Source organism: Mauremys reevesii, linkage group 19, assembly GCF_016161935.1.
Source record: "Mauremys reevesii isolate NIE-2019 linkage group 19, ASM1616193v1, whole genome shotgun sequence".
NCBI lineage: Eukaryota > Metazoa > Chordata > Testudines > Geoemydidae > Mauremys > Mauremys reevesii.
The window spans coordinates 9,545,728-9,561,473 of NC_052641.1; the positions used below are offsets into that span (position 1 = coordinate 9,545,728).

The following is a 15,746-nucleotide window of genomic DNA, read 5'->3' on the forward strand; positions in this document are numbered from 1 at the left end:
GCTCTGTGTGGTCAACGTTTTGGTTTTATATATGTCAGGCAACAGAGGCCAGGCCCCTCAACATCCTCAGTGCTCAGAGGTGCTTGGTGTACTCAGTACACGTACTCTGGAGCACGTTCTATACCAGGCAATGCCAGGTGATCTCAACCTTTACTTCAGTGAGTACAATCACTTCTCTCCATCCCAGGCTAACTTGAATGGTGAGTTGAGTATGTACAGGGAAGAAGTTAACTATCAGCTGAGAGAGTTTGAAGCCTGATTCTGTGACAGGAACTCCACATACTGACGCTCCAGTTTCTATGTGTATTTCAGAATGGAGGAAAATCCTGTGATACCAACATGGCTTGGAAGAATGTAATCCTGTTTCTGGGATGCAGAGCTCCTCTCGTCAATCTGGGATTTCTGGTGGGCTTGCTGCTGTGCCATTTGGAGAGGCAGCGCAGTATATTGAAAAAACGTACACAATGCTTGCTCGTTGTGGGCCAGATTTTCTAAAAGACTCCAGGACAACTATCTAAGGGCTTTTCTCCCCAAGGGCTAGATTTCCCAAAGACTTAGACTTGGTGGAAATTGAATAGTCAAATATTTTTGTCAGCCATTCAAAATTCACAACATTTCAAGCTGCCATCCAAGAAAGATTTTGAGGATCGAGGGAGTGGGAGAAGGGGGTGTTTCAATTAAATCAAGGTTTTAACTAAAAACATCAAAATATTCACCCATCTCTACTCAGCTCCAAGCAGCTCCCATTGCTATGTAACCCATTGACAGTCCTGTCCCATACCTCTGTGTCAGTCCACAAAGGATATCAATCTTTAACTCCAGCTCGAGAGCCTTACCTTGCTAGGTAAAGCTGTAAGAACTCACACTTTTAGCACTGGAGGTCTTGGTCCAATGCCCAGTGTCTCTGTCAAGATGGCAGCTGTCACACTAACACCCCGGGCAGATTTTCAGAAGAACCCAACTCGCTTAGCTTTTTGGAAAATGCAGACCCAAGAGTCCACAGGGCAACTCACATTTATTTCATATCTGAAGGCAGAACTTACTATTATTCTTATTTATTGTTTGTGGTCTGATTAGGCCGGCTGGAAACCAAACATTCCAGTTTGCAAAAAAAGGTAGAGATTTTGAAATGTATTTTTGTTCTGCATCAGAATGAAAAGGAGAGTGAATTTTTTTTCCTAAAAAAAACCAGGGGTACACCAGCATCTCAGAACAGTATTGCCAACCCCAAATATTTCTCTGCAGCCATGAGGGCTAGAAACTGACTTTCTTTAAGAATGAAGGCGGAAATCATCACAGATCCATTTGACTCCAGGAAGTGGGGCTTTAAAGAAAACAATAATCATCATGAGACTCATGACAAAATCGTGAGAGGATACCTGGGTTTACAACCCTAAGCTACTGGCTGTTCTAGGGCAGGTCTCGGTCTCTGAAATTCCATCCTGGATCTAAGATCCTTCCTGACAAAATTGTCATCAAACCAGATACATTTCCACAGTTTTGCCAAACTGGCAGTTTTCCAGCGGGAAAAATGTGTTGAAAAATTCCTGATGAGCTCTAATTCTGGTAGCACTTGAAGACCCCAAACAAGGGCTGGGCCCCACTCTGCACACACAATAGGAGACAGTTGCTGCCACAAAACTCACAATGTAACCTATGAGACAGGCATAGAGATATAGATCAAAAACAGTTTGCCAAGGGAACAGTACAATGCTTTTCCTGGCTTTTCCAGTGCTATCAGCCAGCTTTTCATACAGATCCTCATTTGTTCATTTTGGGGCAAAAATTAAAAACCTAATGAGAGGTTCAGAGATATTGCACTGATTAGCAAAACTGATCAACACCTGGAGCAACCGCTGACAGGGGGATAAGACGCCAGTGGATCGGTTTTGCTTACCTCTTTTCTGTGGAGGGCTTGGAATCAGAGTGCAGCTCACTCCCTGTACTGCCACGGGCTAGACCTGAGATTTAGTTATAGCCTAATTTGTACCAGAAAACAAATCTAATGATTATTTGCTTGCATGGTAGTAAGAAGAATGAATGTCCTGCGTATACAGTCACATGTTACTACACTGCTGAAATACAACAGATCCATATTCACCCTCTGGACTTCATCAAGTAAATAGCAAAAAGAATAAGACCTCCGTGAAGCTGAGGTCCCTCCACTCGGAAAGTGCCTTTAGACAAAACATATCTGAGGAGGTTCATGCAGCCTTAAGAGACAGTGTGCTCTTAGTTCTGATACTGGGATATTTAGCAGTTTTTGCATGGATATCTGTAACTCACATCCTGATGCCCTATCTAGAAAACCCTTCGCAGATCAATTTGCACAACACACCGTGGCAGCTCTGAATGCATATCTGCTCTAATCTCATTCACCTCCATCTTTTTAAATATCCTCTTAAAAAAAACATAACCACCACCACTGTGGTGCTTCTTGTTGGGTCCTCCTGGTTGCTTCCCACCACATCCTTGCCCGTGTGATTGCCCGATCTTTGCACTCCACCAGATCACTGGAAGAGCATTCACGCTTAAACAGCTGGCACTGCAGAAGATTGCCTCAGAGTATGAAGTGTCAGCTGTAGAATTGGGGCCAGTGATGTAGCCTCACCTCATCATTCCATCTCTAGACAGGCCAGCACCAGTGTGGAGTTGATTAAGGCAACACTATGTAGTACAGGACTGGACTGATCTGCACCGGGTGGTCAGTTCCCACCAGTGAAGAACTTGAGTGCATGGGCCACAGGGTCATTCTCTACTCCTTTGCCATTACCGAACCATTGTCTGCCTGGGCGGCAATGTGAGGGGTTTAATGGTGGCAAGAAAACTTTGTCATGACTTCAGTCGACTCAGCATCAGTGTTAAAGCATATAGGGGATGTCTTGGATTTGTGCATTGCCTTGTGCGCTCAACTGCACTGGCAACTACCCGGCATATATTAGAAGGAGCAATGCCTGTGGTTACAGAAAAGAGCAAAAAAAAATCTCCTGCTTTGCCAGCTGTACTCCAGGCTCTCAGAAGCTCCTTTGTGAGTCACAAGGCAGGAAATATGCACCCTTGCAAAATATTGTATTGGCCTTGTTTCAGACGACGATGCTGCTCACAGGACTACACCTAAAATTCCTTGAGTTCTTCTAGCCTTGGGGTACTGCTGCCTGCACAACATTTACCATTTCTGGGGCTGCGCCAAGAGCATTGCCCTGCTGTTCTGGAATTCTGTGGGATTGGGGGGGGGGGTAGGTGGGGCTCAGCTGGGAGTCAAAGACAATGCAGCAGAGGGCTCACTGCTTTCAACAAAAGTCCTGAGTGCAAGGATATTTCTGGGGAAATTCCATTTGGATTTTCATGTGTCTGGAAGCAGTGTGATCTCCTGAAGTGTTTGACAGCAGTGAGTGCTCAGCCACAGTGGTACTCAGAAGATAGCTGCTAGCACAGCCATGCAGAGAGACTGGCTTCTCGACAGGATGGCACATGGTCATGAATTTCTGCAGGGTTCCTTCCCTTTGGATCCCCGGGAGAAACCCTCCCACTCCTGCTTAATCCACAAGTCTTTAAGCCTTGCTAGAGAAGAGGGTTTCTAGAGAACTCTAAGGGGTTAACCTTTCTATGGCAAGTTTTAACATGGGATGAGGCAACCTGGTTATAGGAACGTAGGAATTGCTCATCTGAATCAGACCATTTGTCCACCTACTCCAGCATCCTGTTTCTAATGGTGGTAAGCACCAGATACCTCAGAGAAAGGTACAAGAAACACTACAATAAAATAACCTTCCCTCTAGTTATAGAATATCAGGGTTGGAACAGACCTCAAGAGGTCATCTAGTCCAATCCCCTTCTCAAAGCAGGACCAACCTCCAAACAGATTTTTGCCCCACATCCCTAAATGGCCCCCTCCAGGATTGAACTCACAACCCTGGATTTAGCTGGCCAATGCTCAAACCACTGAGCTATCCCTCCCCTCTAGGGATGTTTCTTCCTAGCCTCATTAGAGTCTGACTGATCCTGTATCTTGGCAGGAGGTTAGACGAGAAGATCCTTCTGGTTCCTTCTAACCCTGTGGTTCTGTTGTTCTATCATGCCCTGAAGCATAGATCCCAGAAATTTCACACAAACGAGGGGTTAAATGAACAGGAAAAAGTGAGCTTAAATGTACGATGCCTGACCTTTTACAATTAAGCTCAGTAAACAGTGGGGAGATGTACCAAATTCCAAGGTCCAAAGGATTTAGGGAGGGAAGTTGAGAGACAAGACGAGACATCAGACAGAAAAATGGCACAAGAGAATGTGGTCTGTCTATGAAAGAGAAGAGGGTGGTTTGGTATGGTGAGATTTTCCAAAGCATGTTATGCTTAACTTAATTTAAGGCAGCATTAAGACAGTGGGCTTGTCTACATGAACAAAGCTCATGGCAAGCTGGAGTGTAAATCTGACCTGCACTAGCCTGCCAGGCACTAAGTGTCTATGTGGATTCTGCTACTATGCCTGAAAAGTTCCCTAGTGCACTTTAATCTACTCCCATTCCTAAGCGGGGTAGATCAAAGCACATCATGAAGGTTTTGGTGCATGGCTGCCAGGTGCACATGGACACAGTGAGTGGGAGGTCAGTGTGACATAGATTTCCACCCCGGCTTGCTGTGACCTAAGCGTTCATATTGACAAGCCCTCACATTGACTCTTAGGGGTGCAGAGTTAGGACTAGCGCTGGTCAAAATTTAAAATTTCCATTCCCCTCTGAAATTCCAAGATTTCAAAATTGGATTGTGCCCCAAGTTGAAATCTCAGATTTTTTTCATAAAAAACATTTTTCATATGATTCTGTGATTATACTGTTGGGACACTAAGCACCCCTGTACTCACACCCTACACAATAATGGAATAATCTTTATATAAAATATGCCTTCTGAGAGATCATTTGAAAACTAGTAACTCAGGGATCATTAATATTCTTCTGTGATGTATTAGGAGTCATGGATGTGCACTAGAACGGGGTTTCTCAGCCCATGGGCTGAGATGCAAAATTGAGCCACCAGAATGTTTGAAAGGGTCACATGGCAGCTCCTGTCCCATGGCACTGCCACCTCTGGCGTCCCAGCCCCGCTCAGGTTTGGCCCAGCCAGGCCAAAGTTGAATGAGTGGCACCGTAACCCCATGAGCCAGGTCACAACTCCACCTACAAATTTGGTCCAGTCGGGGGGGGCAGGGCCAAACCTGAGCAGCGCTGCAACTACGGAGGTTGCAATGCCCAAAGCGGAGAGCCAAGCCCAGCCAGACTCACAGCACAGGAGCTGCAGGAACTGCCACTACAGGGTGAGTGCTGGGCAGGACAACCCCCACCCCTAACATGGGGCAGGAGCTAACCAAGATCCACCCCAGGGCCTCTACTCCCTGACTATGTTGTGACAGGCCACAAACATTTATAAATGGGTCCTGAGCCCCGGAAGTTTGAGAACCACTGCGCTAGAATAATGACTAAGGTGTGTTTAACCCTGGCATGCAGGGGATGGGAGGTTAAACAAGTCTGCCCTAGACAAAGGAACATGTTTTCCCTACCTGGGAGTTACTTCCAAAGCACTTTGAAAGACAAGGCGAGTGTATTTACATATCAAGTAAACAGTCCCATCAAGCCAACAAGAGGTGAGGCAAACTCACCCTACCAAGTGGGAGAGAAGACAGCATGGCGTCTACACCCAGCAGGAGAGAGAAGTTCAGTCTGGGTTTTACTTTTCAAAGAAGAAATTGCAAGGGTTTACTGGTTTATAAAGACACAGGGGTAGAGGCTGATGCTTAAGTGATAAGCACTTAACTGACTAGCTTTCAGAAAAGCCCTTCCTCTATACAAGGACACACTGCTGATTAATGTAATTGTGAAGTGTATGTGTATATAACACTAAGGAATAATGGGTACTACTAGTTGATATTAGGCTGTACAGTCTCTGTTCAGACAGGAGGGAATGTCACAGCTATCCACCGGTCTCCCATGTAAATTAAGCATGGTGGTATCAGAAACAATGGAAGCTCTATTTACATATAAATCATACAAGAGGATGGGAAGCTCACCGGATGGCAGAGCAGCTTGAGGTCATCCTGCCTCTTGAAAGAAGTTAATTGAGCTTTGGAAGATATAAGCAAGGAGAGAAGCCATCTTTGGCACTGATTACTAAGAAGCCAGAGCTCTTGTGAGCAGAAAGAGATGGATCCTTCAACCCAGAGGGAGAGGGAAAGTGAGCAACCTTCTTACACAAAGATTGTACCTTGCTAGATAAAGTTCTAGCCTTTTAGCAGCATGTTTTGTTGCATTTTACTTGTAACATTTTCTATCTTCATTCTGTATACCATGCTACTTCCAGACTACTGTCCACCTTTCAGGAGTGTGATTTGTCTTGAGTACCTCGAAGTTACACCTCACTTAAAAACTACTTGCTTACAAAATCAGACATAAAAATGCAACAGTGTCACAGCATATTACTACTGAAAAGTTGCTTACTTTCATTTTTGCTATATACTTATAAAAGAAATACATTGGAATATGTTCTCTGTATGTATAAATATCTTCTGTCTGTGTGTTCCATTCTATGCATCCAAAGAAGTGAGCTGTAGCCCACGAAAGCTTATGTTGAAATAAATTTGTTAGTCTCTAAGGTGCCACAAGTACTCCTGTTCCTTTTGCGGATACAGACTAACACGGCTGCTACTCTGAAACCTGTCATTGGAATATAAATATCCATTTCAGTGTATAGCATATAGAGTAGTATAAACAAGTCCTTGTCTTCTGAAATTTTAGTTTGGACTGACTTTGCTAGTGCTTTTTATGTAGCCTGTTGTAAAGCTAGGCAAATATCTAGAGGAGTTGATGTACCCCCTGGAAGACCCCCAAGGGTATGGGTATCCCAGTTGAGAACCACTGCCTTATACTAGAACTCACTTAATCTTATGTCTATTGTGACGAAGTTCTGCCTTTGTCTCTGTGGGTCCTGCATTTTTTGACTGATTTAGTTAGCCTCAGAGGCTCACTGTGACCCTCCACTTAACCCTTCTCTCGAGAGAGAGACTAGAGTCACAATCTACTGAGTCATTTTCATCACATGCCAGCAAGGGAGATGAGGAGAAGCTGTCCTCCGTCACACAGTCTGTCTCCCAGTCTTAGTGATTAATCAGGGGGGCAAAAGGGGGGAGCCCAGGCCCACCCTCCAGGCTCCAGCCCAGGGACCCTAATAGTATCAGCTGTGGTAGCTGATCTTCTAGGAACAGGAAACTTACAATTCCCTGGGCTACTTCCCCACAGCAGGCCCCACTTCACCCTTACCTCAGGGCCTCCTTCCTTGTGCCTGATCTGGTGTGTGCAGCTGAACTTCTCACAGCTCCTGGCATATGCACCCACCTGACTAATTGGGAGGCTTTTATCTAGTTTCAGCCAGCCCCTGACTGGCTTCAGGTGTCCCCATCAACCTAGCAATCTCCACTGCCTTCTGGAAAGATCTTAATTGGCCCCAGGTGTCTTAATTGACCTGGAGCAGCTGCCATTTACTTATCCTGGTCCCAGGGATTTGTTTAACCTGGGGCTAACATATCTATCTCCCACTACTTTTCTATAGCCATCTGGCCTTGCCCCATCACAATATTTTGTTAATAAATTGATTTCATTTTTACCATAAACCAACTCCGTGCTGTCTTTAAAGCCAAGGGTGTATTTACTCTCAGTTAAGTTAATAAGCTGTGAGGTAGGTTTTGTCTCTTTGCAGGAGAAACTTACCTTATTATTTCTTTGAACTATCTAGGAGAGGGCTGGACATCGCAGAACACATGGTTCTGGGGAAAATCCGGGGCTGGGAGTGTGTGTTGGGGTCAGTCTGCATGTTGAAGTGAGAGTGGAGCTGTAGCCAGGCTGCTGGGCTCCATGCTACTGAACCAGGGCTCCCTAGTGTACAGACACTCAGGGCTTGTCTACACTACAAAATTAGGTTGACTTACAGCCACCACAGTCATTCAAGTGGCTGCTGGTGTCCACATTAACCTCCTTCTGCCAGTGGACCGTGTCCTCACCAGGACCGCCTGGACTGACTGAAGTGGGTATTGTGGGGCACTGACAGCCACTCAGGGCTCACAGCTGGAGCCCCCTCCCCATTCACCCTGGGGGTGACAGGCCCAGCTGTGAGCCTCACCCAGGCTCAGTTTCACAGCACAGAGCCCACCAGCAGTGAAATCGACATTCTTGTCATGCCACTATTGTCTCCACTCGGACAGCTCTGGGTGCTCTGTGGGGAGCTGGGAGCCCAGGCTGTCAGCACCTGGCAGCTGGGCTCAGAGCGTGGAGCCCAGGCAGCAGCCTGGCTGGGAATGGGGAGCTGGGAAGAAGCGGGATTCCTACCAGGGAGTGGGGACAGCAGCCTGACTGGGAGCCAGGAGCCTGTGGGGCAGCAGGGGTCCCAGCGGGGAGAAGGGAGCTTCAGCAGCAGTGTGCGGGGAGTGGGTAGCCAGGAGCTTGGGGGACAGCCAGGCTCTACCTGGAGCCCTCCACCCACCCAAGGGTGACAGTCCAAGCAGCGCGCCAGGTGCAGAGTTCACAGCAGGGAACCCATCCGCCTTTATTGTCAATTTCACAGTTCCAGGAGGGAGCCCTGAAATTGACAAGGATTTTAGCCAACAACAGTGTCTACAGGGACACTGCGTTGCACTGGCTACACCGACATAAGGCCTACGCCTCTCGTCAAGGTGGGGTTATTATGTTGGTGCAGCATGGCACTGACATTGGCGGGAGCAAGGCTGCAGTGTAGACACTGACATAGTTAGATCGACATAAAACTGCCTTACGTCGACCTAACTCTGCAATGTAGACCAAGTCCCAGGGTGTGACGTGTAGGCTGACTGGGAGCATCCTAGACAGGGAGCTCTAGCTGAAAAGCATTGCAAGGCATCCAGGGTTTCAGGGCAAGTGGTAACAGCCCTTTACTGGTCTGGACTGCAGCCCAGAACCCCATCACAATGATATTAAATATAACAGAGAAGTCCAACCAATATGTATCAATAATTTCTTGCAAAAATTTATGACAAAACCGATATGAAATGATTCAATTTAAGCAAATCAGCATTTTCCAATTCAATTTAAGCACTGGAAAATGCGGAACCAGTTCTAGTTATCACAGTGCTGTGCACGTTGGAAAACTCCACCCTTAGCGTACACTGATAGATGTACCGTGAGCCCTGATGTTCTTGGAGAGTATTCAGGAAACCATAAGCCCAATATCGTACATAATATAAACTCATCAAATCATCCAGAGTCAAGAAGGCTCCTCACAAATGAGGGGTATTAATCTTGTTACAAATGTTTACTTCTTGACTTAATGTATGTTTTTGAAAGCAATAGCAGGCAAATGCCATAAGCAAATAACTTGCCAACAATGTTCTTATAATGTGAGCATTTCGATACAGGAAAACGAATGTAAACATTCAAAGAAAAAAAGCTCTTTCTCGGTGCAGCATCAGGCAAAGCAGCTTGTGGTGCATCTTTCTTCAAAATGTGAGCAAAAGTACTTGAAGGAACTAACGAATACAATCACAGAACTCTATAAGAACTGAAGGAGACAGTTTGGCCTGGTATACTGAGCATTGGCCTGTGAATCAGGAGGAATGGGTTATAGTCCTGGCTCTGCTGGGTGACCTTGAATAAGTCACCTTCCCCACTCTGTGCCTCAGTTTTCCCATCTGTAAAATGGGGACACTGATAGGGCCCTCCTTTGTGAAATGCTTTGAGATCTACTGATGAAAAAGCTGGGTGTTATTAATGATACATTCTAGCTAACAGTGAAGGAATCTAAACAGAAAAACTAGTGTATAAGTAATGATGTGACTATTACAAGCTAATTTTCTGTGGACTATAGGTTTCCCTGTTAATCATGAAGCTACATACCACTTTGTCTATTCCTCCATGCAAATTGATTCCATCACCAAAGCCAGTCTAAGCTGGGCTGTAGGACGAAATGGGATCAGGAAGGGAGCTGGGCAGAGAGGAAGGATGGCCCAGTGCTTAGTCTCTGCTATGCCACAGACTTCCTGTATCATCCCGGCCAAGTCACTGAGCTTCTCTGTGCCTCAGTTCCCCATCTGTACGATTGGATAAAGTTGAGTTTTGTTTTGTTCCTTACCTCTGTCATTTTAAATGCTTCAGATCTCGGTCTGGTTGCCAAGACTGGACTGGGTATGTGTTTGGAGACCTACCCGTGTCAGTGAACTCGCTGTGGTACACTGCGTAATGTGGCTGTGCTTCACACACACAGCCATGGGTTTCACTCTTGACCATGTAGGTCATGGCAAGCCATCCATGAAAGGAAAGTGTCTCTCTCTCCGGTGTAAAGGATGGATGCAGCAGAGAGTGGGAAGTGGAAGAGAGGGACCAGAGACATTATTTATCTAGAGGAAAAATGAACAGAGTCAGCCACCCCGCTGTGAGACATCCCAGAAGGTCTCCAAAGTGCTTATTTGGTTAGAAACTATAATTGCAGAGTTCTTGGGTTTTTTTCTTTTTAACCTACTGTGAAAGCCTGCACACAACCCTGTGCAATCCCAACGTGTTGGCTGGACAGCTGCTGTTCCTAGACAGTTACCATCTAATGGACAAGCTATTGCCACAGGGGGAAATGAAACTGAGGTGAAGACTGGCAGAAGAGTCTCTCTCCCATCCGTGGCGGTGGGGGACACAGGGATTTGCTAAATAATCTCTTCTGGAAGAGGGAGCCTTCTGGGGAATGTGAGGCAAATGCAGAAATTGTATGGGAGGCAATGTGTGTTACACATCAGTAAGGGAACATTAGAGAGTCTAAGGGCCACATTAACTCTTGTCCACCATCAATAGTACCAAGGTAGTGTGACTCTCCACCAGGCACAGAGATGGCATGAAGTCAATGGCGAAATCCTGAGTAAGTCTATACCGATGTAATTTATATGAAAAAGGGATCAAAGAAGGTGCAAAGAGGTGTAACAAAGTGGAGGAGGTGCTTTACCTTATGCCTTTTTATAACCTCCCATTAGCTGCTTTTCCTGCTGCATCTCTTTCCAAATTCTTCCCTCCTTTTCATGGGCATAACTCCCATTTACCTCTCAGCGTAGTTTCACCATGTAACAGGAGAATGAAATATGACCTTTCGTGGGTAAGAGACAGCAACTCAGACTCACAATGTGCAATGTATTCCACCTCACCCCATCAATTTTACACCCTCTCGTAAACTTGTTATAATCTGAGGGGGGCCGAGGAGACAGGACAATACTAATTCTAAAAACCTCTTTATAAAGGAGAAACAAAAACAGAAAACAGCTTTCCCAAGTTCACCGAGTACTACAAAAAGCAATATTAGTTTTCTCGCTTTGCTGTCTCTGCGGATCTGCTACACTAACAAAAACTCCCTTCCTAGAGCAATGTTGGCCTCAGCTGAAAGATTTTTCTGTCTCTCTTTCTCTGCCACTGCTACATACGGAAAGCAGAAGCTATTGTAATACAAAAACAGTCATATTTTTTTCAGTTCCCTCAATGCCTAACCACAACCCCCCAATAATATCTGCTAAATAGAAAGCGAGGAAATCAGTTAGGTGAATTGAGTTCCCCCACTACCAAACTTTCAGGAGGCAATCAGTGGAAAGCAAAGAACAGAAAAAAGTTATTTTAAAAAAACAATAATGTGGCAAAATCCTTTATTATATTATTATTACTACAATCACCATGGTTCATAGATTAAAATAGAAATGTATTTGTTTTCATGTAGAGCATCTGTCTACAGATTTAGTTGGTGTTGGTCCTGCTTTGAGCAGGGGGTTGGACTACATGACCTCCTGAGGTCTCTTCCAACCTGAATATTCTATGATTCTACCTATTGTACATTCCATTGTTGTGTTTTTTGTTTCTTTGTTCTAAATTGCCTGTCACTGTGGTACCCTAAGAAACATATAACAGACGAAAGAGCGTGCCCTTAATAGAAACGTTCTCACAGCCTCCCTTGTTTCTGGTGTACATCTTATTCCTCTGGCTTTATTTGTTCCTTCTTCTTCCTACTAGTGTGACATTGGGCAAGTAACTTAACTGATCCTCTGCTTCAGTTGCACATTTTTAAAATGGGAATTATACCTCCCTTCTATTCAGGGGCATTGTGGGGCTAACACCCATTAACAGTTGGGAAGCACTCAGATGATAATGAGCCCCATCTAAGAAGATTGACGGACAACCCTCCCCTTTGTGAAGTAGGTCAGTGTCATTTATCCCAGTTTGGGGGAACCAAGGCATGGAGAGGTTAAGTAGTTTGGCCAAGGCCACAGAGTGGCTCAGTAGCAGAGTCAGAGATTGGTACCAGGAGCCCTGGCTCCCAGTCTCCCTGCTCTAACCAACTGACCATAGTCTCTCCTTAATTATATGCTGCTTTTTCATTACTGGTGGCTCTACTCCTACTATTTGCAGTGGGTTTTATTTATAATTTCATAAAGGGAGTTATTGTCCCGCTGCGGCTGTCATGGTGGGATCGCATAATCCAGGGTTACTTGGAAATAACTGTGTGGTTTATTGTTTATTTATGTTAACAAAGACGAATGTTCTAACAAAGTATTGTTCAAGAGTTTGCTTTCATATTTCCTCTGTTTTCTGCTCTGGAGACTAATACCTCTAAACTTTTCTAGAGGTGACTGGGTTCCCATTCCCCTTCTACAGGTGTGGATGTCAAGACACTGGCAGCTGTTTATTTTCTAAGTGGATCTTTGGGGCGTTCGGTTTTCTTTGTAAAATATCCTGCTTATGTGGATTTGCTATTTGCAGAGTCCTTTGAAAAGTCTTTCCTTGTGCCAAGCAGTTTTGAGGTTAGAAACAAATTGTTTCTGAGGGAAAAAGAAACCCAACCAACCAACCTCCCTCCCACAACACACACATGGATTAAACACACAAACCCTTCATTTAGGAGTCTCACCAACTGGGACCAAGGTTAATTGTTCTTATCCCCAGCTGTACACTAGTCTCAAACATTAGGCAATTTAGTTCTCATCAAACTGTCCATCCTGGTGTCACTCCCTCTCAACTACAGCATCTCAGTGAGAGGAACAGGCTGCAGAGCAGCAGGGACCATACCTTGATCCTGTACAGATACATGTCCTGACGTTTGTTATTCAGACACATTTGGATCTCTGCCTCTTCAGGATAATCGGGGGTCGGTTCTGTGTTCAGCCAACTCCGCTGCGTCACCAGAGGCAGATTAAGGTTTCGTGGAGCACTGGGCCAGAGCAAGTGGGGGGGCCTCCCCACACCTTCCCCCTGTGGCCCCACCCATGGCCCTACACCATTCAGTCCCTTCACCTCTTGGCCCCACCTCGGTTCCACCCAGGGTCCCCCCATTCCACCTCCACACTGTGGCCCCCCATTTACTCCTTTCTGCTCCCCCACTGCAGTCCTAAAACCAGAGAAGCTCTGTCCTCACCACCTCCCTGCCAGGGCACTGGGGCTTCTCCCACCCCCCCTGCCTAGCACTTCTGCTGGGGAGCGGTGTCAGGGCATGGGGGGCTTCCCCCACCTGGCACTGCTGCCAGGGAGCAGAGTGGGGTCAGGGCATGGAGCTTGCCACACGTGCTCAGCGCTGCTGCTGAGGAGAGGGTTCAGAGTGCAGAGACTTCTACTGCCCTGCCCCACCCTGCTGCTTGTCTGCTGGGGACGGGGTGCTCATTTTTCCAGGGCCCCCCAATTGGCTGGGACCCCTGGACATAATTTGGGAAAAATTAGTGGGTGCTCTGCCAAGCTCACCCTCTGCTCCGCCTCACCTTCGCCTCCGTCTCTCCCCTGAGCGCACCGCATTCCCGCTTCTCCGCCTACCTCCCAGCACTTGCTGCCGCAAAACAGCCGTTTCGCGGCATAACAAGCTCTGGGAGGGAGCGGGAACACGGCGTGCTCAGGGGAGGAGGACGGGACGGGGATTTGGGGAAGGGGTTGGAATGGGGACAGGCCAGGGGCGTGGCCAGGCCGGGCCTGGGGCAGTGCGGGGGGGTCGAGCACCCAGCAGCACCAGCAGAAGTCGGCGCCTATGCCCCTGAGCACGGGCCTCCTGGGCCCATTGGCTAATCCGCCACTGTGCATCACAGCCACCATCTTGGCCGAAACACCAGGGACCTCCAGAACTGAAAGCATGAACTGCTCCAGCTAAAGATCCGAGGCCAGGGCTGGGACTGACTCAGACCCTCTGCAGATTGGGCACAGAGGAGAACCGATGAAGGATCCCCAGCAGGTCACATTTGCTGGCAGCTGTGGATCCTTCTTCCTCCTCTCTCTTCTCTCATTTTCTCTTTAACCCCAAAGAGCCTGGCTCAAAGCCCAGTGAAGTCTATGAAAGGATTTGCACCCATCTTAATGGGCTTTCAGTTGGGGCCACAATGTATATGGCGCAAGCAGTGGCAGTAAAAGCCCCTCTCATTTTGCTTTGCCAAGTGCCCCAGCCCATGGCCAAGGACACAAAGAAAAGTCATGAAGAGACATTAAACCCAGGAGCTTTGACGCTATTTCCACAGTGTCCGTTTTCAGTGCATTATGGGAGTGATGAAGAAAGTTCAGGTGTGAGAGTCCTGGTCCTTCACCACACAGCATCCACCTCTGAATAAAGAAGGTGGGCACAGACAGGCCTTTGAAAACAAAACCAACATAGGCACCCTCCTGACTTACATTGGAAGCCCTCTGGGGACAGGGACAATCTTTCTGATTTGGGTTTGTACAGCACCTAGCACACAGGGATCCTGGTCCATAAATAGGCATCCTCGGTGCTATAGTCATAATCAATAATAATAGTCAGATTACACTCAGCTGTAGTCCCAGGTCACTCCTAGACATGAGACTGCCTTGCCTATGGATCCCCAGAGCTGAGAACACAAAACCCACTGCACTCTGGCCCTAAGCTTGAATCCTTCATTTATCAGCTCTGACATCTCTCTGCCAGGCTGGAGTGTGGAGTGTGTGGGGGGTCATTGAACCCATTAGCAAACCAAAGCTATGCCCACTGCTGCCAAGCACCTACACAAAGGCAATACAAGAAGCCAGAGAGCTCCTTTCTGAATGAGGCTGGAGGAAGCCGTTGCAATGGAGAAATCAGGAGAAAGGGAGCAAACCAAGCTTCCAGCCAGAGACCGTTCGAGAAGGCCGAGCAGTATTCAGCTTCACTGCTGGCTCCTTGCGAACCTTGGTTTCCCCACCCTGGGCACGGCTCACATTGCTGGTGATTGGTTTCAGATTGTGCCTCCACATCCACAGGGTTCTGGGAAAACTTGGGGCTCAAAGGTGGAGATTTTGACATTTATGTGACTCAAGAAAAAAAAAGGCAGAATGTTGGTATTCTCACAGGAAATGAGCTGACCCCTCTCCCATTAAATTTAATGAGTGCTTTAACTGCCCCCATGGCTTTTCTTTTGTTTAAAAAAACAATAGGATTCTCAAGATTGGTTTTCCATTGTGTTTGAGGTTAAGCAGGAGCATGTTTCATGCCATGAAGCAACCATAGTAATTAGAAAGTAATCACTGAGGCCTGGTCTACACTGCAGGGGGGATCGATCTAAGTTACACAACTTCAGCTACGTGAACAAGATAGCTGAAGTCAACGTATTTAGACCTACTCTCCGCGGTGTCTTCACTGCAGTGAGTTGACTGCTGCCGCTTCCCCGTCAACTCCGCCTGCGCCTCTCGCAGCGGCCGAGTACAGGAGTTGACGGGACAGTGCTCGGGGGGGTTGATTTATCGCATCTACACTAGA

At 46.8% G+C, this 15,746-nt stretch overlaps 1 protein-coding gene across 7 annotated transcripts in view; it reads right to left on the bottom strand.

The window, feature by feature from the left end:
• Positions 1-15,746, bottom strand: part of TNC (tenascin C) — a 230,083-nt gene that overhangs the window by 149,477 nt on the left and 64,860 nt on the right. The window contains exon 1 of one of the 7 annotated variants that reach the window (XM_039506476.1): positions 7,304-7,344. The exons of the other annotated variants lie outside the window; for them this stretch is intronic. The gene's annotated coding sequence lies outside the window, so the exon portion shown is untranslated. Of the gene's footprint in view, positions 1-7,303; positions 7,345-15,746 lie in introns of those variants that run through there. 7 annotated transcript variants of the gene reach the window in all.